The following is a 27,394-nucleotide window of genomic DNA, read 5'->3' as shown; positions in this document are numbered from 1 at the left end:
GTCTCCCCACACACACACACACACCGAACCCTCCGTCACCAGTCTCCACACACACACACACACTCACACCGAACCCTCCGTCACCCAGTCTCCCCACACACACACACCGAACCCTCCGTCACCAGTCTCCACACACACACACACACTCACACCGAACCCTCCGTCACCCAGTGTCCACACACACACACACACACCGAACCCTCCGTCACCCAGTCTCCACACACACCGAACCCTCCGTCACCCAGTCTCCACACACACACACACACCGAACCCTCCGTCACCCAGTCTCCACACACACACACACACTCACACCGAACCCTCCGTCACCAGTCTCCACACACACACACACACTCACACCGAACCCTCCGTCACCCAGTCTCCACACACACACAGACACACCGAACCCTCCGTCACCCAGTCTCCACACACACACAGAAACTGAACCCTCCGTCACCCAGTCTCCCCACACTCACCGAACCCTCCGTCACCCAGTCACCACACACACACACACACCCAACCCTCCGTCACCCAGTGTCCACACACACCGAACCCTCCGTCACCCAGTCTCCCCACACTCAACGAACCCTCCGTCACCCAGTCTCCCCACACTCACCGAACCCTCCGTCACCCAGTCTCCACACACTCACACCGAACCCTCCGTCACCCAGTCTCCACACACACACACACACACCGAAACCTCCGTCACCCAGTCCACACACACACTCACACCGAACCCTCCGTCACACAGTCTCCACACACACCGAACCCTCTGTCACCCAGTCTCCACACACACAGACACACCGAACCCTCCGTCACCCAGTCTCCCCACACACACACACACCGAACCCTCCGTCACCCAGTCCACACACACACACAGACACACCGAACCCTCCGTCACCCAGTCTCCACACACACACACACACACCAAACCCTCCGTCACCCAGTCTCCACACACACACACTCACACACACCAAACCCTCCGTCACCCAGTCTCCACACACACACACACCGAACCCTCCGTCACCCAGTCTCCACACAGACACACACACCGAACCCTCCGTCACCCAGTCTCCACACAGACACACACACCGAACCTTCCATCACCCAGTCTCCCCACACACACCGAACCCTCCGTCACCCAGTCTCCACACACTCACACCGAACCCTCCGTCACCCAGTCTCCACACACACCGAACCCTCCGTCACCCAGTCTCCACACACACACACACACACACACACACACCGAACCTTCCATCACCCAGTCTCCCCACACACACCGAACCCTCCGTCACCCAGTCTCCACACACACACTCACACACCGAACCTTCCATCACCCAGTCTCCCCACACACACCGAACCCTCCGTCACCCAGTCTCCACACACACACACACACACCGAACCTTCCATCACCCAGTCTCCCCACACACACCGAACCCTCCGTCACCCAGTCTCCACACACACACACACACACCGAACCTTCCATCACCCAGTCTCCCCACACACACCGAACCCTCCGTCACCCAGTCTCCACACTCACACACCGAACCCTCCGTCACCCAGTCTCCCCACACACACCGAACCCTCCGTCACCCAGTCTCCACACACACCGAACCCTCCGTCACCCAGTCTCCACACACACACACACACCGAACCCTCCGTCACCCAGTTTCCACACACACCAAACCTTCCGTCACCGTCTCCAAACACACACACACACCGAACCCTCCGTCACCCAGTCTCCACACACACACACACACACACACACACACACACACACACACACACACACACACACACACACACACACACACCGAACCCTCCATCACCCAGTCTCCACACACACACAGACACACCGAACCCTCCGTCACCCAGTCTCCACACACACACACACCGAACCCTCCGTCACCCAGTCTCCACACACACACACACCGAACCCTCCGTCACCCAGTCTCCACACACACACACCGAACCTTCGGTCCCCAGTGTCCACACACACACCGAAACCTCCGTCACCCAGTCTCCACACACACACACACACACCGAACCCTTCGTCACCCAGTCTCCACACAGACACAGAAACTGAACCGTCACCCAGTCTCCACACACACACCGAACCCTCCGTCACCCAGTCTCCACACACACCGAACCCTCCGTCACCCAGTCTCCACACACACACACCGAACCTTCGGTCCCCAGTGTCCACACACACACCGAAACCTCCGTCACCCAGTCTCCACACACACACACACACACCGAACCCTTCGTCACCCAGTCTCCACACAGACACAGAAACTGAACCGTCACCCAGTCTCCCCACACACACCGAACCCTCCGTCACCCAGTCTCCACACACACCGAACCCTCCGTCACCCAGTCTCCACACACACACACACACACACACACACCGAACCTTCCATCACCCAGTCTCCCCACACACACCGAACCCTCCGTCACCCAGTCTCCACACACACACACACACACTGAACCCTCCGTCACCCTGTCTCCACACACACCGAACCCTCCGTCACCCAGTCTCCACACACACACACACTCCGAACCCTCCGTCACCCAGTCTCCACACACACACCGAACCCTCCGTCACCCAGTCTACACACACACACACACCCCGAAACCTCCGTCACCGAGTCTCCACACACACACACACCGAAACCTCCGTCACCCAGTCTCCACACACACACACACACACACACACACACACACCGAACCCTCCGTCACAGTCTCCATACACACACCGATCCCTCCGTCACACAGTCTCCATACACATACCGAACCCTCCGTCACACAGTCTCCATACACACACACCCCGAACCTTCCATCACCCAGTCTCCCCACACACACACACACACCGAACCCTCCGTCACCAGTCTCCACACACACACACACACTCACACCGAACCCTCCGTCACCCAGTCTCCCCACACACACACACCGAACCCTCCGTCACCAGTCTCCACACACACACACACACTCACACCGAACCCTCCGTCACCCAGTCTCCCCACACACACACACCGAACCCTCCGTCACCCAGTCTCCACACACACCGAACCCTCCGTCACCCAGTCTCCACACACACACACACACCGAACCCTCCGTCACCCAGTCTCCACACACACACACACACTCACACCGAACCCTCCGTCACCAGTCTCCACACACACACACACACTCACTCCGAACCCTCCGTCACCCAGTCTCCACACACACACAGACACACCGAACCCTCCGTCACCCAGTCTCCACACACACACAGAAACTGAACCCTCCGTCAGCCAGTCTCCCCACACTCACCGAACCCTCCGTCACCCAGTCACCACACACACACACACACCCAACCCTCCGTCACCCAGTGTCCACACACACCGAACCCTCCGTCACCCAGTCTCCCCACACTCAACGAACCCTCCGTCACCCAGTCTCCCCACACTCACCGAACCCTCCGTCACCCAGTCTCCACACACTGACACCGAACCCTCCGTCACCCAGTCTCCACACACACACACACACACCGAACCCTCCGTCACCCAGTCCACACACACACTCACACCGAACCCTCCGTCACACAGTCTCCACACACACCGAACCCTCTGTCACCCAGTCTCCACACACACAGACACACCGAACCCTCCGTCACCCATTCTCCCCACACACACACACACCGAACCCTCCGTCACCCAGTCCACACACACACACAGACACACCGAACCCTCCGTCACCCAGTCTCCACACACACACACACACACCAAACCCTCCGTCACCCAGTCTCCACACACACACACTCACACACACCAAACCCCCCGTCACCCAGTCTCCACACAGACACACACACCGAACCCTCCGTCACCCAGTCTCCACACAGACACACACACCGAACCTTCCATCACCCAGTCTCCCCACACACACCGAACCCTCCGTCACCCAGTCTCCACACACTCACACCGAACCCTCCGTCACCCAGTCTCCACACACACACACACACACCGAACCCTCCGTCACCCAGTCTCCACACACACACACACACACACACACACCGAACCTTCCATCACCCAGTCTCCCCACACACACCGAACCCTCCGTCACCCAGTCTCCACACACACACACACACACCGAACCTTCCATCACCCAGTCTCCCCACACACACCGAACCCTCCGTCACCCAGTCTCCACACACACACACACACACCGAACCTTCCATCACCCAGTCTCCCCACACACACCGAACCCTCCGTCACCCATTCTCCACACACACACACACACACCGAACCTTCCATCACCCAGTCTCCCCACACACACCGAACCCTCCGTCACCCAGTCTCCACACTCACACACCGAACCCTCCGTCACCCAGTCTCCCCACACACACCGAACCCTCCGTCACCCAGTCTCCACACACACCGAACCCTCCGTCACCCAGTCTCCACACACACACACACACCGAACCCTCCGTCACCCAGTTTCCACACACACACACACACCGAACCCTCCGTCACACAGTCTCCATACACACACCGAACCCTCCGTCACCCAGTCTCCCCACACACACAGACACACCGAACCCTCCGTCACCCAGTCTCCACACACACACACACCGAACCCTCCGTCACCCAGTCCACAAACACACACACACTGAACCCTCCGTCACCCAGTCCACACACACACACACACACACACACACCGAACCCTCCGTCACACAGTCTCCATACACACACCGAACCCTCCGTCACCCAGTCTCCCCACACACACAGACACACCGAACCCTCCGTCACCCAGTCTCCACACACACACACACCGAACCCTCCGTCACCCAGTCCACACACACACACACACACACACACACACACACACACACACACACACACACCGAACCTTCCATCACCCAGTCTCCCCACTCACACCGAACCCTCCGTCACCCAGTCTCCACACACTCACACCGAACCCTCCGTCACCCAGTCTCCACACACACACACCGAACACTCCGTCACAGTCTCCATACACACACCGATCCCTCCGTCACACAGTCTCCATACACATACCGAACCCTCCGTCACACAGTTTCCACACACACACACACACCAACTCTCCATCACCCAGTCTCCACACACACACACACCGAACCTTCCATCACCCAGTCTCCCCACTCACACCGAACCCTCCGTCACCCAGTCTCCACACACTCACACCGAACCCTCCGTCACCCAGTCTCCACACACACACACCGAACCCTCCGTCACAGTCTCCATACACACACCGATCCCTCCGTCGCCCAGTCTCCACACACACACCGAACCCTCCGTCACCCAGTCTCCACACACACCCCGAACCTTCCATCACCCAGTCTCCACACACACACCGAACCCTCCGTCACCCAGTCTCCACACACACACACACACCGAACCCTCCGTCACTAAGTCTCCACACACACACACACACACACCGAACCCTCCGTCACCCAGTCTCCACACACACACACACACCGAACCCTCCGTCACCCAGTCTCCACACACTCACGCACACCGAACCCTCCGTCACCCAGTTTCCACACACACACACACACTGAACCCTCCGTCACCCAGTTTCCACACACACCAAACCTTCCATCACCCAGTCTCCACACACACACACACCGAACCCTCCGTCACCCAGTCTCCACACAGACACACCGAACCCTCCGTCACCCAGTCTCCCCACACACACCGAACCCTCCGTCACCCAGTCTCCACACACTCACACCGAACCCTCCGTCACCCAGTCTCCACACACACCGAACCCTCCGTCACCCAGTCTCCACACACACACACACACACACACACACACACACACACACACTCACACCGAACCTTCGGTCCCCAGTCTCCACACACACACACACACACACACACACACACACCGAACCCTCCGTCACCCAGTCTCCACACACACACACACACCGAACCCTCCGTCACCCAGTTTCCACACACACACACACACACTGAACCCTCCGTCACACAGTCTCCATACACACACCGAACCCTCCGTCACCCAGTCTCCACACAGACACACACACCGAACCCTCCGTCACCCAGTCTCCACACACACACACACACTGAACCCTCCGTCACACAGTCTCCATACACACACCGAACCCTCCGTCACCCAGTCTCCACACACTCACACCGAACCCTCCGTCACCAAGTCCACACACACACACACACACCGAACCCTCCGTCACCCAGTCTCCACACACTCACACCGAACCCTCCGTCACCCAGTCTCCACACACACACACCGAACCCTCCGTCACCCAGTCTCCACACACACACACCGAACCCTCCGTCACCCAGTCTCCACACACACACACCGAACCCTCCGTCACACAGTCTCCATACACATACCGAACCCTCCGTCACACAGTCTCCATACACACACACACACTCCGAACCCTCCGTCATTCAGTCTCCACACACACACCGAACCCTCCGTCACCCTGTCTCCACACACACACACACACACCGAACCCTCCGTCACCCAGTCTCCACACACACACACACACACCGAACCCTCCGTCACCAGTCTCCACACACACACACACACACACCGAACCCTCCGTCACCAGTCTCCACACACACACACACACACACCGAACCCTCCGTCACCAGTCTCCACACACACACACACACACACACCGAACCCTCCGTCACCCCGTCTCCACACACACCAAAACTTCCGTCACCGTCTCCAAACACACCGAACCCTCCGTCACCCAGTCTCCACACACACACACACACACACACACACACCGAACCCTCCGTCACCCAGTTTCCACACACACACACACACAGAACCCTCCGTCACCCAGTCTCCACACACACACCGAACCCTCCGTCACCCAGTCTCCACACACACACACACACAGAACCCTCCGTCACCCAGTCTCCACACACACACACACACACACACACACACTCACACACACCGAACCCTCCGTCACCCAGTCTCCACACACACACCGAACCCTCCGTCACCTAGTCTCCACACACACAGAAACTGAACCCTCCGTCACCCAGTCCACACACACACACAGACACACCGAACCCTCCGTCAAGCAGTCTCCCCACACTCACCGAACCCTCCGTCACCCAGTCTCCACACACACACACACACACACACACACACACACACACACACACACACACACACACACACACACACACACACACACCGAACCCTCCATCACCCAGTCTCCACACACACACACACACACACACACACACCGAACCCTCCATCACCCAGTCTCCACACACACACACACACACACAGACACCGAACCCTCCGTCACCCAGTCTCCACACACACACACACACCCAACCCTCCGTCACCCAGTGTCCACACACACCGAACCCTCCGTCACCCAGTCTCCCCACACTCACCGAACCCTCCGTCACCCAGTCTCCACACACACCGAACCCTCCGTCACCCAGTCTCCCCACACTCAACGAACCCTCCGTCACCCAGTCTCCCCACACTCACCGAACCCTCCGTCACCCAGTCTCCACACACACACACACACCGAACCCTCCGTCACCCAGTCCACACACACACACAGACACACCGAACCCTCCGTCACCCAGTCTCCCCACACACACACACACCGAACCCTCCGTCACCCAGTCTCCACACACACCGAACCCTCCGTCACCCAGTCTCCACACACACACAGACACACCGAACCCTCCGTCACCCAGTCTCCCCACACACACACACACCGAACCCTCCGTCACCCAGTCCACACACACACACAGACACACCGAACCCTCCGTCACCCAGTCTCCCCACACACTCACACCGAACCCTCCGTCACCCAGTCTCCACACACACACAGACACACCGAACCCTCCGTCACGCAGTCTCCCCACACACACACACACCGAACCCTCCGTCACCCAGTCCACACACACACACAGACACACCGAACCCTCCGTCACCCAGTCTCCACACACACACACACACACCAAACCCTCCGTCACCCAGTCTCCACACACACACACTCACACACACCAAACCCTCCGTCACCCAGTCTCCACACACACACCGAACCCTCCGTCACCCAGTCTCCCCACACTCACCGAACCCTCCATCACCCAGTCTCCACACACAGACACACACACCGAACCCTCCGTCCCCCAGATTCCACACACACACACACTGAACCCTCCGTCACCCCGTCTCCACACACACCGAACCCTCCGTCACCCAGTCTCCACACACACACACCGAACCTTCGGTCCCCAGTGTCCACACACACACCGAACCCTTCGTCACCCAGTCTCCACACAGACACAGAAACTGAACCGTCACCCAGTCTCCCCACACACACCGAACCCTCCGTCACCCAGTCTCCACACACACACCGAACCCTCCGTCACCCAGTCTCCACACACACCGAACCCTCCGTCACCCAGTCTCCACACACACACACCGAACCTTCGGTCCCCAGTGTCCACACACACACCGAAACCTCCGTCACCCAGTCTCCACACACACACACACACACCGAACCCTTCGTCACCCAGTCTCCACACAGACACAGAAACTGAACCGTCACCCAGTCTCCCCACACACACCGAACCCTCCGTCACCCAGTCTCCACACACACACACCGAACCTTCGGTCCCCAGTGTCCACACACACACACCGAACCCTCCGTCACCCAGTCTCCACACACACACACACACCGAACCCTCCGTCACCCAGTTTCCACACACACACACACACACACTGAACCCTCCGTCACCCTGTCTCCACACACACCGAACCCTCCGTCACCCAGTCTCCACACACACACACACTCCGAACCCTCCGTCACCCAGTCTCCACACACACACCGAACCCTCCGTCACCCAGTCTCCACACACACACACACCCCGAAACCTCCGTCACCCAGTCTCCACACACACACACACCGAAACCTCCGTCACCCAGTCTCCACACACACACACACACACACACACACACACACACCGAACCCTCCATCGCCCAGTCTCCACACACACACACACACCGAACCCTCCGTCACCCAGTCTCCACACACACTCACACCGAACCCTCCGTCACCCAGTCTCCACACACACACACACACACACCGAACCCTCCGTCACCCAGTTTCCACACACTCACACCGAACCCTCCGTCACCCAGTCTCCACACACACACACACACACACCGAACCCTCCGTCACCCAGTTTCCACACACACACACACACACACTGAACCCTCCGTCACCCTGTCTCCACACACACACACACTCCGTCACCCAGTCTCCACACACACACACACTCCGAACCCTCCGTCACCCAGTCTCCACACACACACACACCCCGAAACCTCCGTCACCCAGTCTCCACACACACACACACCGAAACCTCCGTCACCCAGTCTCCACACACACACACACACACACACACCGAACCCTCCGTCACAGTCTCCATACACACACCGATCCCTCCGTCACACAGTCTCCATACACATACCGAACCCTCCGTCACACAGTCTCCATACACACACACCCCGAACCTTCCATCACCCAGTCTCCCCACACACACACACACACCGAACCCTCCGTCACCAGTCTCCACACACACACACACACTCACACCGAACCCTCCGTCACCCAGTCTCCCCACACACACACACCGAACCCTCCGTCACCAGTCTCCACACACACACACACACTCACACCGAACCCTCCGTCACCCAGTCTCCCCACACACACACACCGAACCCTCCGTCACCCAGTCTCCACACACACACACACACCGAACCCTCCGTCACCCAGTCTCCACACACACACACACACACTCACACCGAACCCTCCGTCACCAGTCTCCACACACACACACACACTCACACCGAACCCTCCGTCACCCAGTCTCCACACACACACAGACACACCGAACCCTCCGTCACCCAGTCTCCACACACACACAGAAACTGAACCCTCCGTCACCCAGTCTCCCCACACTCACCGAACCCTCCGTCACCCAGTCACCACACACACACACACACCCAACCCTCCGTCACCCAGTGTCCACACACACCGAACCCTCCGTCACCCAGTCTCCCCACACTCAACGAACCCTCCGTCACCCAGTCTCCCCACACTCACCGAACCCTCCGTCACCCAGTCTCCACACACTCACACCGAACCCTCCGTCACCCAGTCTCCACACACACACACACACACCGAACCCTCCGTCACCCAGTCCACACACACACTCACACCGAACCCTCCGTCACACAGTCTCCACACACACCGAACCCTCTGTCACCCAGTCTCCACACACACAGACACACCGAACCCTCCGTCACCCAGTCTCCCCACACACACACACACACCGAACCCTCCGTCACCCAGTCTCCACACACACACACACACACCAAACCCTCCGTCACCCAGTCTCCACACACACACACTCACACACACCAAACCCTCCGTCACCCAGTCTCCACACACACACCAAACCCTCCGTCACCCAGTCTCCACACACACACCGAACCCTCCGTCACCCAGATTCCACACACACACACACTGAACCCTCCGTCACCCCGTCTCCACACACACCAAACCTTCCGTCACCGTCTCGAAACACACACACACACCGAACCCTCCGTCACCCAGTCTGCACACACACACACACACACACACCAAACCCTCCGTCACCCAGTCTCCACACACACACACACCGAACCCTCCGTCACCCAGTGTCCACACACACCGAACCCTCCGTCACCCAGTTTCCACACACACACACACACCAACTCTCCATCACCCAGTCTCCACACTCACTCACCGAACCCTCCGTCACCCAGTCTCCACACACACACACACACCGAACCCTCCGTCACCCAGTGTCCACACACACCGAACCCTCCGTCACCCAGTTTCCACACACACACACCGAACCTTCGGTCCCCAGTGTCCACACACACACACCGAACCCTCCGTCACCCAGTCTCCACACACACACCGAACCCTCCGTCACCCAGTTTCCACACACACACACACACACTGAACCCTCCGTCACCCTGTCTCCACACACACCGAACCCTCCGTCACCCAGTCTCCACACACACACACCGAACCTTCGGTCCCCAGTGTCCACACACACACCGAAACCTCCGTCACCCAGTCTCCACACACACACACACACACCGAACCCTTCGTCACCCAGTCTCCACACAGACACAGAAACTGAACCGTCACCCAGTCTCCCCACACACACCGAACCCTCCGTCACCCAGTCTCCACACACACCGAACCCTCCGTCACCCAGTCTCCACACACACACACCGAACCTTCGGTCCCCAGTGTCCACACACACACACCGAACCCTCCGTCACCCAGTCTCCACACACACACACACCGAACCCTCCGTCACCCAGTTTCCACACACACACACACACACACACTGAACCCTCCGTCACCCAGTTTCCACACACACACACACACACACTGAACCCTCCGTCACCCAGTTTCCACACACACACACACACACACTGAACCCTCCGTCACCCTGTCTCCACACACACCGAACCCTCCATCACCCAGTCTCCACACACACACACACTCCGAACCCTCCGTCACCCAGTCTCCACACACACACCGAACCCTCCGTCACCCAGTCTCCACACACACACACTCACACACACCAAACCCTCCGTCACCCAGTCTCCACACACACACCAAACCCTCCGTCACCCAGTCTCCACACACACACCGAACCCTCCGTCACCCAGATTCCACACACACACACACTGAACCCTCCGTCACCCCGTCTCCACACACACCAAACCTTCCGTCACCGTCTCGAAACACACACACACACCGAACCCTCCGTCACCCAGTCTGCACACACACACACACACACACACCAAACCCTCCGTCACCCAGTCTCCACACACACACACACCGAACCCTCCGTCACCCAGTCTCCACACACACACACCGAACCGTCGGTCCCCAGTGTCCACACACACACACCGAACCCTCCGTCACCCAGTCTCCACACACACACCGAACCCTCCGTCACCCAGTTTCCACACACACACACACACACTGAACCCTCCGTCACCCTGTCTCCACACACACCGAACCCTCCGTCACCCAGTCTCCACACAGACACAGAAACTGAACCGTCACCCAGTCTCCCCACACACACCGAACCCTCCGTCACCCAGTCTCCACACACACCGAACCCTCCGTCACCCAGTCTCCACACACACACACCGAACCTTCGGTCCCCAGTGTCCACACACACACACCGAACCCTCCGTCACCCAGTCTCCACACACACACACACACACCGAACCCTTCGTCACCCAGTCTCCACACAGACACAGAAACTGAACCGTCACCCAGTCTCCCCACACACACCGAACCCTCCGTCACCCAGTCTCCACACACACCGAACCCTCCGTCACCCAGTCTCCACACACACACACCGAACCTTCGGTCCCCAGTGTCCACACACACACACCGAACCCTCCGTCACCCAGTCTCCACACACACACACACCGAACCCTCCGTCACCCAGTTTCCACACACACACACACACACACACTGAACCCTCCGTCACCCAGTTTCCACACACACACACACACACACTGAACCCTCCGTCACCCTGTCTCCACACACACCGAACCCTCCATCACCCAGTCTCCACACACACACACACTCCGAACCCTCCGTCACCCAGTCTCCACACACACACCGAACCCTCCGTCACCCAGTCTCCACACACACACACTCACACACACCAAACCCTCCGTCACCCAGTCTCCACACACACACCAAACCCTCCGTCACCCAGTCTCCACACACACACCGAACCCTCCGTCACCCCGTCTCCACACACACCAAACCTTCCGTCACCGTCTCGAAACACACACACACACCGAACCCTCCGTCACCCAGTCTGCACACACACACACACACACACACCAAACCCTCCGTCACCCAGTCTCCACACACACACACACCGAACCCTCCGTCACCCAGTGTCCACACACACCGAACCCTCCGTCACCCAGTTTCCACACACACACACACACCAACACTCCATCACCTAGTCTCCACACACACTCACCGAACCCTCCGTCACCCAGTCTCCACACACACACACACCGAACCCTCCGTCACCCAGTGTCCACACACACCGAACCCTCCGTCACCCAGTTTCCACACACACACACACACCAACTCTCCATCACCCAGTCTCCACACACACACACACACCAACTCTCCATCACCCAGTCTCCACACACACACACACACCAACTCTCCATCACCCAGTCTCCACACACACACACACCGAACCCTCCGTCACCCAGTGTCCACACACACCGAACCCTCCGTCACCCAGTTTCCACACACACACACACACCAACTCTCCGTCACCCAGTCTCCACACACACACACCGAACCTTCGGTCCCCAGTGTCCACACACACACACCGAACCCTCCGTCACCCAGTCTCCACACACACACCGAACCCTCCGTCACCCAGTTTCCACACACACACACACACACTGAACCCTCCGTCACCCTGTCTCCACACACACCGAACCCTCCGTCACCCAGTCTCCACACACACACACCGAACCTTCGGTCCCCAGAGTCCACACACACACCGAAACCTCCGTCACCCAGTCTCCACACACACACACACACATCGAACCCTTCGTCACCCAGTCTCCACACAGACACAGAAACTGAACCGTCACCCAGTCTCCCCACACACACCGAACCCTCCGTCACCCAGTCTCCACACACACACCGAACCCTCCGTCACCCAGTCTCCACACACACCGAACCCTCCGTCACCCAGTCTCCACACACACACACCGAACCTTCGGTCCCCAGTGTCCACACACACACACCGAACCCTCCGTCACCCAGTCTCCACACACACACACACCGAACCCTCCGTCACCCAGTTTCCACACACACACACACACACACTGAACCCTCCGTCACCCAGTTTCCACACACACACACACACACACTGAACCCTCCGTCACCCTGTCTCCACACACACCGAACCCTCCATCACCCAGTCTCCACACACACCGAACCCTCCGTCACCCAGTCTCCCCACACTCACCGAACCCTCCGTCACCCAGTCTCCACACACTCACACCGAACCTTCGGTCCCCAGTGTCCACACACACTCACCGAACCCTCCGTCACCCAGTCTCCACACACACACACCGAACCTTCGGTCCCCAGTGTCCACACACACACACCGAACCCTCCGTCACCCAGTCTCCACACACACACACACCGAACCCTCCGTCACCCAGTTTCCACACACACACACACACACACTGAACCCTCCGTCACCCAGTTTCCACACACACACACACACACACTGAACCCTCCGTCACCCTGTCTCCACACACACCGAACCCTCCATCACCCAGTCTCCACACACACACACACTCCGAACCCTCCGTCACCCAGTCTCCACACACACACCGAACCCTCCGTCACCCAGTCTCCACACACACACACACCCCGAAACCTCCGTCACCCAGTCTCCACACACACACACACACCGAAACCTCCGTCACCCAGTCTCCACACACACACACCGAACCTTCGGTCCCCAGTGTCCACACACACACCGAAACCTCCGTCACCCAGTCTCCACACACACACACACACACCGAACCCTTCGTCACCCAGTCTCCACACAGACACAGAAACTGAACCGTCACCCAGTCTCCCCACACACACCGAACCCTCCGTCACCCTGTCTCCACACACACCGAACCCTCCGTCACCCAGTCTCCACACACACACACACCCCGAAACCTCCGTCACCCAGTCTCCACACACACACACACCGAAACCTCCGTCACCCAGTCTCCACACACACACACACACACACACACCGAACCCTCCGTCACCCAGTCTCCACACACACACACACACACACACACACACAGCGAACCCTCCGTCACCCAGTGTCCACACACACCGAACCCTCCGTCACCCCGTCTCCACACACACCAAAACTTCCGTCACAGTCTCCAAACACACCGAACCCTCCGTCACCCAGTCTCCACACACACACACACCGAACCCTCCGTCACCCAGTCTCCACACACACACACACACAGAACCCTCCGTCACCCAGTCTCCACACACACACACACACACACACACACACACTCACACACACCGAACCCTCCGTCACCCAGTCTCCCCACACACACCGAACCCTCCGTCACCCAGTCTCCTCACACACCGAACCCTCCGTCACCCAGTCTCCACACACACAGAAACTGAACCCTCCGTCACCCAGTCCACACACACACACAGACACACCGAACCCTCCGTCACCCAGTCTCCACACACACACAGAAACTGAACCCTCCGTCACCCAGTCTCCCCACACTCACCGAACCCTCCGTCACCCAGTCTCCACACACACACAGAAACTGAACCCTCCGTCACCCAGTCTCCCCACACTCACCCAACCCTCCGTCACCCAGTGTCCACACACACACAGAAACTGAACCCTCCGTCACCCAGTCTCCCCACACACACCGAACCCTCCGTCACCCAGTCTCCCCACACTCACTGAACCCTCCGTCACCCAGTCTCCCCACACTCACTGAACCCTCCGTCACCCAGTCTCCCCACACTCACCGAACCCTCCATCACCCAGTCTCCACACACTCACACCGAACCCTCCGTCACCCAGTCTCCACACACACACACACACCGAACCCTCCGTCACCCAGTCCACACACACACACCGAACCCTCCGTCACCCAGTCTCCACACACACACACACACACCAAACCCTCCGTTACCCAGTCTCCACACACACACACTCACACCAAACCCTCCGTCACCCAGTCTCCACACACACACACTCACACACACCAAACCCTCCGTCACCCAGTCTCCACACACACACCGAACCCTCCGTAACCCAGTCTCCACACACACACACACACACACACACACACACACTCACACACACCGAACCCTCCGTCACCTAGTCTCCACACACACACCGAACCCTCCGTCACCTAGTCTCCACACACACACCGAACCCTCCGTCACCTAGTCTCCACACACACAGAAACTGAACCCTCCGTCACCCAGTCCACACACACACACAGACACACCGAACCCTCCGTCACCCAGTCTCCACACACACACACACACTCACACCGAACCCTCCGTCACCCAGTCTCCACACACACACAGAAACTGAACCCTCCGTCACCCAGTCTCCACACACACACAGAAACTGAACCCTCCGTCACCCAGTCTCCCCACACTCACCGAACCCTCCGTCACCCAGTCACCACACACACACCGAACCCTCCGTCACCTAGTCTCCACACACACAGAAACTGAACCCTCTGTCACCCAGTCCACACACACACTCAGACACACCGAACCCTCCGTCACCCAGTCTCCACACACACACAGAAACTGAACCCTCCGTCACCCAGTCTCCCCACACTCACCGAACCCTCCGTCACCCAGTCACCACACACACACACACACCCAACCCTCCGTCACCCAGTGTCCACACACACCGAACCCTCCGTCACCCAGTCTCCCCACACTCAACGAACCCTCCGTCACCCAGTCTCCCCACACTCACCGAACCCTCCGTCACCCAGTCTCCACACACTCACACCGAACCCTCCATCACCCAGTCTCCACACACACACACACACCGAACCCTCCGTCACCCAGTCTCCACACACACACACTCACACACACCAAACCCTCCGTCACCCAGTCTCCACACACACACCAAACCCTCCGTCACCCAGTCTCCACACACACACCGAACCCTCCGTCACCCAGATTCCACACACACACACAAAAACCCTCCGTCACCCCGTCTCCACACACACCAAACCTTCCGTCACCGTCTCGAAACACACACACATACCGAACCCTCCGTCACCCAGTCTGCACACACACACACACACACACCAAACCCTCCGTCACCCAGTCTCCACACACACACACACCGAACCCTCCGTCACCCAGTGTCCACACACACCGAACCCTCCGTCACCCAGTCTCCACACACACCGAACCCTCCGTCACCCAGTCTCCACACACACACACCGAACCTTCGGTCCCCAGTGTCCACACACACACACCGAACCCTCCGTCACCCAGTCTCCACACACACACCGAACCCTCCGTCACCCAGTTTCCACACACACACACACACACTGAACCCTCCGTCACCCTGTCTCCACACACACCGAACCCTCCGTCACCCAGTCTCCACACACACACACCGAACCCTCCGTCACACAGTCTCCACACGCACACACACCCCGAAACCTCCGTCACCCAGTCTCCACACACACACACACCGAAACCTCCGTCACCCAGTCTCCACACACACACACCGAACCTTCGGTCCCCAGTGTCCACACACACACCGAAACCTCCGTCACCCAGTCTCCACACACACACACACACACCGAACCCTTCGTCACCCAGTCTCCACACAGACACAGAAACTGAACCGTCACCCAGTCTCCCCACACACACCGAACCCTCCGTCACCCAGTCTCCACACACACCGAACCCTCCGTCACCCAGTCTCCACACACACACACCGAACCTTCGGTCCCCAGTGTCCACACACACACACCGAACCCTCCGTCATCCAGTCTCCACACACACACACACACCGAACCCTCCGTCACCCAGTTTCCACACACACACACACACACACTGAACCCTCCGTCACCCTGTCTCCACACACACCGAACCCTCCGTCACCCAGTCTCCACACACACACACACTCCGAACCCTCCGTCACCCAGTCTCCACACACACACCGAACCCTCCGTCACCCAGTCTCCACACACACACACACCCCGAAACCTCCGTCACCCAGTCTCCACACACACACACACCCCGAAACCTCCGTCACCCAGTCTCCACACACACACACACCGAAACCTCCGTCACCCAGTCTCCACACACACACACACACACACACACACACACACCGAACCCTCCATCGCCCAGTCTCCACACACACACACACACCGAACCCTCCGTCACCCAGTCTCCACACACACACACCGAACCCTCCATCGCCCAGTCTCCACACACACACACACACCGAACCCTCCGTCACCCAGTCTCCACACACACACACACACACCGAACCCTCCGTCACCCAGTCTCCACACACTCACACCGAACCCTCCGTCACCCAGTCTCCACACACACACACACCGAACCCTCCGTCACCCAGTCTCCACACACTCACACCGAACCCTCCGTCACCCAGTCTCCACACACACACACACACACACCGAACCCTCCGTCACCCAGTTTCCACACACTCACACCGAACCCTCCGTCACCCAGTCTCCACACACACACACACACACACCGAACCCTCCGTCACCCAGTTTCCACACACACACACACACTGAACCCTCCGTCACCCTGTCTCCACACACACCGAACCCTCCGTCACCCAGTCTCCACACACACACACACTCCGAACCCTCCGTCACCCAGTCTCCACACACACACCGAACCCTCCGTCACCCAGTCTACACACACACACACACCCCGAAACCTCCGTCACCCAGTCTCCACACACACACACACCGAAACCTCCGTCACCCAGTCTCCACACACACACACACACACACACACACACACCGAACCCTCCGTCACAGTCTCCATACACACACCGATCCCTCCGTCACACAGTCTCCATACACATACCGAACCCTCCGTCACACAGTCTCCATACACACACACCCCGAACCTTCCATCACCCAGTCTCCCCACACACACACACACACCGAACCCTCCGTCACCAGTCTCCACACACACACACACACTCACACCGAACCCTCCGTCACCCAGTCTTCCCACACACACACACCGAACCCTCCGTCACCAGTCTCCACACACACACACACACTCACACCGAACCCTCCGTCACCCAGTCTCCCCACACACACACACCGAACCCTCCGTCACCCAGTCTCCACACACACCGAACCCTCCGTCACCCAGTCTCCACACACACACACACACCGAACCCTCCGTCACCAGTCTCCACACACACACACACACTCACACCGAACCCTCCGTCACCAGTCTCCACACACACACACACACTCACACCGAACCCTCCGTCACCCAGTCTCCACACACACACAGACACACCGAACCCTCCGTCACCCAGTCTCCACACACACACAGAAACTGAACCCTCCGTCACCCAGTCTCCCCACACTCACCGAACCCTCCGTCACCCAGTCACCACACACACACACACACCCAACCCTCCGTCACCCAGTGTCCACACACACCGAACCCTCCGTCACCCAGTCTCCCCACACTCAACGAACCCTCCGTCACCCAGTCTCCCCACACTCACCGAACCCTCCGTCACCCAGTCTCCACACACTCACACCGAACCCTCCGTCACCCAGTCTCCACACACACACACACACACCGAACCCTCCGTCACCCAGTCCACACACACACTCACACCGAACCCTCCGTCACACAGTCTCCACACACACCGAACCCTCTGTCACCCAGTCTCCACACACACAGACACACTGAACCCTCCGTCACCCAGTCTCCCCACACACACACACACCGAACCCTCCGTCACCCAGTCCACACACACACACAGACACACCGAACCCTCCGTCACCCAGTCTCCACACACACACACACACACCAAACCCTCCGTCACCCAGTCTCCACACACACACACTCACACACACCAAACCCTCCGTCACCCAGTCTCCACACACACACCAAACCCTCCGTCACCCAGTCTCCACACACACACCGAACCCTCCGTCACCCAGATTCCACACACACACACACTGAACCCTCCGTCACCCCGTCTCCACACACACCAAACCTTCCGTCACCGTCTCGAAACGCACACACACACCGAACCCTCCGTCACCCAGTCTGCACACACACACACACACACACACCAAACCCTCCGTCACCCAGTCTCCACACACACACACACCGAACCCTCCGTCACCCAGTGTCCACACACACCGAACCCTCCGTCACCCAGTTTCCACACACACACACACACCAAATCTCCATCACCCAGTCTCCACACACACTCACCGAACCCTCCGTCACCCAGTCTCCACACACACTCACCGAACCCTCCGTCACCCAGTCTCCACACACACACACACCGAACCCTCCGTCACCCAGTGTCCACACACACCGAACCCTCCGTCACCCAGTGTCCACACACACCGAACCCTCCGTCACCCAGTTTCCACACACACACACACACCAACTCTCCATCACCCAGTCTCCACACACACCGAACCCTCCGTCACCCAGTCTCCACACACACACACCGAACCTTCGGTCCCCAGTGTCCACACACACACACCGAACCCTCCGTCACCCAGTCTCCACACACACACCGAACCCTCCGTCACCCAGTCTCCACACACACACACACACACCGAACCCTTCGTCACCCAGTCTCCACACAGACACAGAAACTGAACCGTCACCCAGTCTCCCCACACACACCGAACCCTCCGTCACCCAGTCTCCACACACACCGAACCCTCCGTCACCCAGTCTCCACACACACACACCGAACCTTCGGTCCCCAGTGTCCACACACACACACCGAACCCTCCGTCACCCAGTCTCCACACACACACACACCGAACCCTCCGTCACCCAGTTTCCACACACACACACACACACACTGAACCCTCCGTCACCCAGTTTCCACACACACACACACACACACTGAACCCTCCGTCACCCTGTCTCCACACACACCGAACCCTCCATCACCCAGTCTCCACACACACACACACTCCGAACCCTCCGTCACCCAGTCTCCACACACACACCGAACCCTCCGTCACCCAGTCTCCACACACACACACACCCCGAAACCTCCGTCACCCAGTCTCCACACACACACACACACCGAAACCTCCGTCACCCAGTCTCCACACACACACACCGAACCTTCGGTCCCCAGTGTCCACACACACACCGAAACCTCCGTCACCCAGTCTCCACACACACACACACACACACCGAACCCTTCGTCACCCAGTCTCCACACAGACACAGAAACTGAACCGTCACCCAGTCTCCCCACACACACCGAACCCTCCGTCACCCTGTCTCCACACACACCGAACCCTCCGTCACCCAGTCTCCACACACACACACACCCCGAAACCTCCGTCACCCAGTCTCCACACACACACACACCGAAACCTCCGTCACCCAGTCTCCACATACACACACACACACACCGAACCCTCCGTCACCCAGTCTCCACACACACACACACACACACACACACACCGAACCCTCCGGCACCCCGTCTCCACACACACCAAAACTTCCGTCACCGTCTCCAAACACACCGAACCCTCCGTCACCCAGTCTCCACACACACACACCGAACCCTCCGTCACCCAGTCTCCACACACACACACACACAGAACCCTCCGTCACCCAGTCTCCACACACACACACACACACACACACACACACTCACACACACCGAACCCTCCGTCACCCAGTCTCCCCACACACACCGAACCCTCCGTCACCCAGTCTCCACACACACACCGAACCCTCCGTCACCCAGTCTCCACACACACAGAAACTGAACCCTCCGTCACCCAGTCCACACACACACACAGACACACCGAACCCTCCGTCACCCAGTCTCCACACACACACAGAAACTGAACCCTCCGTCACCCAGTCTCCCCACACTCACCGAACCCTCCGTCACCCAGTCTCCACACACACACAGAAACTGAACCCTCCGTCACCCAGTCTCCCCACACTCACCCAACCCTCCGTCACCCAGTGTCCACACACACACAGAAACTGAACCCTCCGTCACCCAGTCTCCCCACACACACCGAACCCTCCGTCACCCAGTCTCCCCACACACACCGAACCCGCCGTCACCCAGTCTCCCCACACTCACTGAACCCTCCGTCACCCAGTCTCCCCACACTCACTGAACCCTCCGTCACCCAGTCTCCCCACACTCACCGAACCCTCCATCACCCAGTCTCCACACACTCACACCGAACCCTCCGTCACCCAGTCTCCACACACACACACACACCGAACCCTCCGTCACCCAGTCCACACACACACACCGAACCGTCCGTCACCCAGTCTCCACACACACACACCGAACCCTCCGTCACCCAGTCTCCACACACACACACACACACCAAACCCTCCGTCACCCAGTCTCCACACACACACACTCACACCAAACCCTCCGTCACCCAGTCTCCACACACACACACTCACACACACCGAACCCTCCGTCACCCAGTCTCCACACACACACCGAACCCTCCGTAACCCAGTCTCCACACACACACACACACACACACACACACTCACACACACCGAACCCTCCGTCACCCAGTCTCCACACACACACCGAACCCTCCGTCACCTAGTCTCCACACACACACCGAACCCTCCGTCACCTAGTCTCCACACACACAGAAACTGAACCCTCCGTCACCCAGTCCACACACACACACACTCACACCGAACCCTCCGTCACCCAGTCTCCACACACACACAGAAACTGAACCCTCCGTCACCCAGTCTCCACACACACACAGAAACTGAAACCTCCGTCACCCAGTCTCCCCACACTCACCGAACCCTCCGTCACCCAGTCACCACACACACACCGAACCCTCCGTCACCTAGTCTCCACACACACAGAAACTGAACCCTCCGTCACCCAGTCCACACACACACACAGACACACCGAACCCTCCGTCACCCAGTCTCCACACACACACAGAAACTGAACCCTCCGTCACCCAGTCTCCCCACACTCACCGAACCCTCCGTCACCCAGTCACCACACACACACACACACCCAACCCTCCGTCACCCAGTGTCCACACACACCGAACCCTCCGTCACCCAGTCTCCCCACACTCAACGAACCCTCCGTCACCCAGTCTCCCCACACTCACCGAACCCTCCGTCACCCAGTCTCCACACACTCACACCGAACCCTCCGTCACCCAGTCTCCACACACACACACCGAACCCTCCGTCACCCAGTCTCCACACACACACACCGAACCCTCCGTCACCCAGTCTCCACACACACACACTCACACACACCAAACCCTCCGTCACCCAGTCTCCACACACACACCAAACCCTCCGTCACCCAGTCTCCACACACACAGAAACTGAACCCTCCGTCACCCAGTCTCCCCACACTCACCGAACCCTCCGTCACCCAGTCTCCACACACACACAGAAACTGAACCCTCCGTCACCCAGTCTCCCCACACTCACCCAACCCTCCGTCACCCAGTGTCCACACACACACAGAAACTGAACCCTCCGTCACCCAGTCTCCCCACACACACCGAACCCTCCGTCACCCAGTCTCCCCACACACACCGAACCCGCCGTCACCCAGTCTCCCCACACTCACTGAACCCTCCGTCACCCAGTCTCCCCACACTCACTGAACCCTCCGTCACCCAGTCTCCCCACACTCACCGAACCCTCCATCAACCAGTCTCCACACACTCACACCGAACCCTCCGTCACCCAGTCTCCACACACACACACACACAGCGAACCCTCCGTCACCCAGTGTCCACACACACCGAACCCTCCGGCACCCCGTCTCCACACACACACACACTCCGAACCCTCCGTCACCCAGTCTCCACACACACACACCGAACCCTCCGTCACCCAGTCTCCACACACACACACCGAACCCTCCGTCACCCAGTCTCCACACACACACACCGAACCCTCCGTCACCCAGTCCACACACACACACCGAACCCTCCGTCACCCAGTCTCCACACACACACACCGAACCCTCCGTCACCCAGTCCACACACACACACCGAACCCTCCGTCACCCAGTCTCCACACACACACACACACACCAAACCCTCCGTCACCCAGTCTCCACACACACACACTCACACCAAACCCTCCGTCACCCAGTCTCCACACACACACACTCACACACACCAAACCCTCCGTCACCCAGTCTCCACACACACAGCGAACCCTCCGTAACCCAGTCTCCACACACACACACACACACACACACACACTCACACACACCGAACCCTCCGTCACCTAGTCTCCACACACACACCGAACCCTCCGTCACCTAGTCTCCACACACACACCGAACCCTCCGTCACCCAGTCCACACACACACACACTCACACCGAACCCTCCGTCACCCAGTCTCCACACACACACAGAAACTGAACCCTCCGTCACCCAGTCTCCACACACACACAGAAACTGAACCCTCCGTCACCCAGTCTCCCCACACTCACCGAACCCTCCGTCACCCAGTCACCACACACACACCGAACCCTCCGTCACTTAGTCTCCACACACACAGAAACTGAACCCTCCGTCACCCAGTCCACACACACACACAGACACACCGAACCCTCCGTCACCCAGTCTCCACACACACACAGAAACTGAACCCTCCGTCACCCAGTCTCCCCACACTCACCGAACCCTCCGTCACCCAGTCACCACACACACACACACACCCAACCCTCCGTCACCCAGTGTCCACACACACCGAACCCTCCGTCACCCAGTCTCCCCACACTCAACGAACCCTCCGTCACCCAGTCTCCCCACACTCACCGAACCCTCCGTCACCCAGTCTCCACACACTCACACCGAACCCTCCGTCACCCAGTCTCCACACACACACACCGAACCCTCCGTCACCCAGTCTCCACACACACACACCGAACCCTCCGTCACCCAGTCTCCACACACACACACTCACACACACCAAACCCTCCGTCACCCAGTCTCCACACACACACCAAACCCTCCGTCACCCAGTCTCCACACACACACACACACACCGAACCCTTCGTCACCCAGTCTCCACACAGACACAGAAACTGAACCGTCACCCAGTCTCCCCACACACACCGAACCCTCCGTCACCCTGTCTCCACACACACCGAACCCTCCGTCACCCAGTCTCCACACACACACACACCCCGAAACCTCCGTCACCCAGTCTCCACACACACACACACCGAAACCTCCGTCACCCAGTCTCCACACACACACACACACACACCGAACCCTCCGTCACCCAGTCTCCACACACACACACACACACACACACACACACAGCGAACCCTCCGTCACCCAGTGTCCACACACACCGAACCCTCCGGCACCCCGTCTCCACACACACCAAAACTTCCGTCACCGTCTCCAAACACACCGAACCCTCCGTCACCCAGTCTCCACACACACACACCGAACCCTCCGTCACCCAGTCTCCACACACACACACACACAGAACCCTCCGTCACCCAGTCTCCACACACACACACACACCGAACCCTCCGTCACCCAGTCTCCACACACTCACACCGAACCCTCCGTCACCCAGTCTCCACACACACACACACACCGAACCCTCCGTCACCCAGTCTCCACACACACACACACACACCAAACCCTCCGTCACCCAGTCTCCACACACACACACTCACACACACCAAACCCTCCGTCACCCAGTCTCCACACACACACCGAACCCTCCGTCACCCAGTCTCCACACACACACACACCCCGAAACCTCCGTCACCCAGTCTCCACACACACCGAACCCTCCGTCACCTAGTCTCCACACACACACCGAACCCTCCGTCACCTAGTCTCCACACACACACCGAACCCTCCGTCACCTAGTCTCCACACACACACCGAACCCTCCGTCACCCAGTCTCCACACACACAGAAACTGAACCCTCCGTCACCCAGTCCACGCACACACACAGACACACTGAACCCTCCGTCACCCAGTCTCCACACACACACCGAACCCTCCGTCACCCAGTCTCCACACACACACCGAACCCTCCGTCACCCAGTCTCCCCACACACACCGAACCCTCCGTCACCCAGTCTCCACACACACCGAACCCTCCGTCACCCAGTCTCCACACACACCGAACCCTCCGTCACCCAGTTTCCACACACACACACACACAGAACCCTCCGTCACCCAGTCTCCACACACACACCGAACCCTCCGTCACCCAGTCTCCACACACACACACACACAGAACCCTCCGTCACCCAGTCTCCACACACACACACACACACACACACACACTCACACACACCGAACCCTCCGTCACCCAGTCTCCACACACACACCGAACCCTCCGTCACCTAGTCTCCACACACACAGAAACTGAACCCTCCGTCACCCAGTCCACACACACACACAGACACACCGAACCCTCCGTCAAGCAGTCTCCCCACACTCACCGAACCCTCCGTCACCCAGTCACCACACACACACACACACCCAACCCTCCGTCACCCAGTGTCCACACACACCGAACCCTCCGTCACCCAGTCTCCCCACACTCACCGAACCCTCCGTCACCCAGTCTCCACACACACCGAACCCTCCGTCACCCAGTCTCCCCACACTCAACGAACCCTCCGTCACCCAGTCTCCCCACACTCACCGAACCCTCCGTCACCCAGTCTCCACACACACACACACACCGAACCCTCCGTCACCCAGTCCACACACACACACAGACACACCGAACCCTCCGTCACCCAGTCTCCCCACACACACACACACCGAACCCTCCGTCACCCAGTCTCCACACACACCGAACCCTCCGTCACCCAGTCTCCACACACACACAGACACACCGAACCCTCCGTCACCCAGTCTCCCCACACACACACACACCGAACCCTCCGTCACCCAGTCCACACACACACACAGACACACCGAACCCTCCGTCACCCAGTCTCCCCACACACTCACACCGAACCCTCCGTCACCCAGTCTCCACACACACACAGACACACCGAACCCTCCGTCACGCAGTCTCCCCACACACACACACACCGAACCCTCCGTCACCCAGTCCACACACACACACAGACACACCGAACCCTCCGTCACCCAGTCTCCACACACACACACACACACCAAACCCTCCGTCACCCAGTCTCCACACACACACACTCACACACACCAAACCCTCCGTCACCCAGTCTCCACACACACACCGAACCCTCCGTCACCCAGTCTCCCCACACTCACCGAACCCTCCATCACCCAGTCTCCACACACAGACACACACACCGAACCCTCCGTCCCCCAGATTCCACACACACACACACTGAACCCTCCGTCACCCCGTCTCCACACACACCAAACCTTCCGTCACCGTCTCGAAACACACACACACA

The sequence above is a fragment of the Hypanus sabinus genome, chromosome 26 (genome assembly GCF_030144855.1).
Source record: "Hypanus sabinus isolate sHypSab1 chromosome 26, sHypSab1.hap1, whole genome shotgun sequence".
NCBI classification, from domain to species: Eukaryota; Metazoa; Chordata; class Chondrichthyes; order Myliobatiformes; family Dasyatidae; genus Hypanus; species Hypanus sabinus.
The sequence above is the reverse complement of the archived record's forward strand: the minus strand, read 5'-3'. Positions refer to the sequence as shown.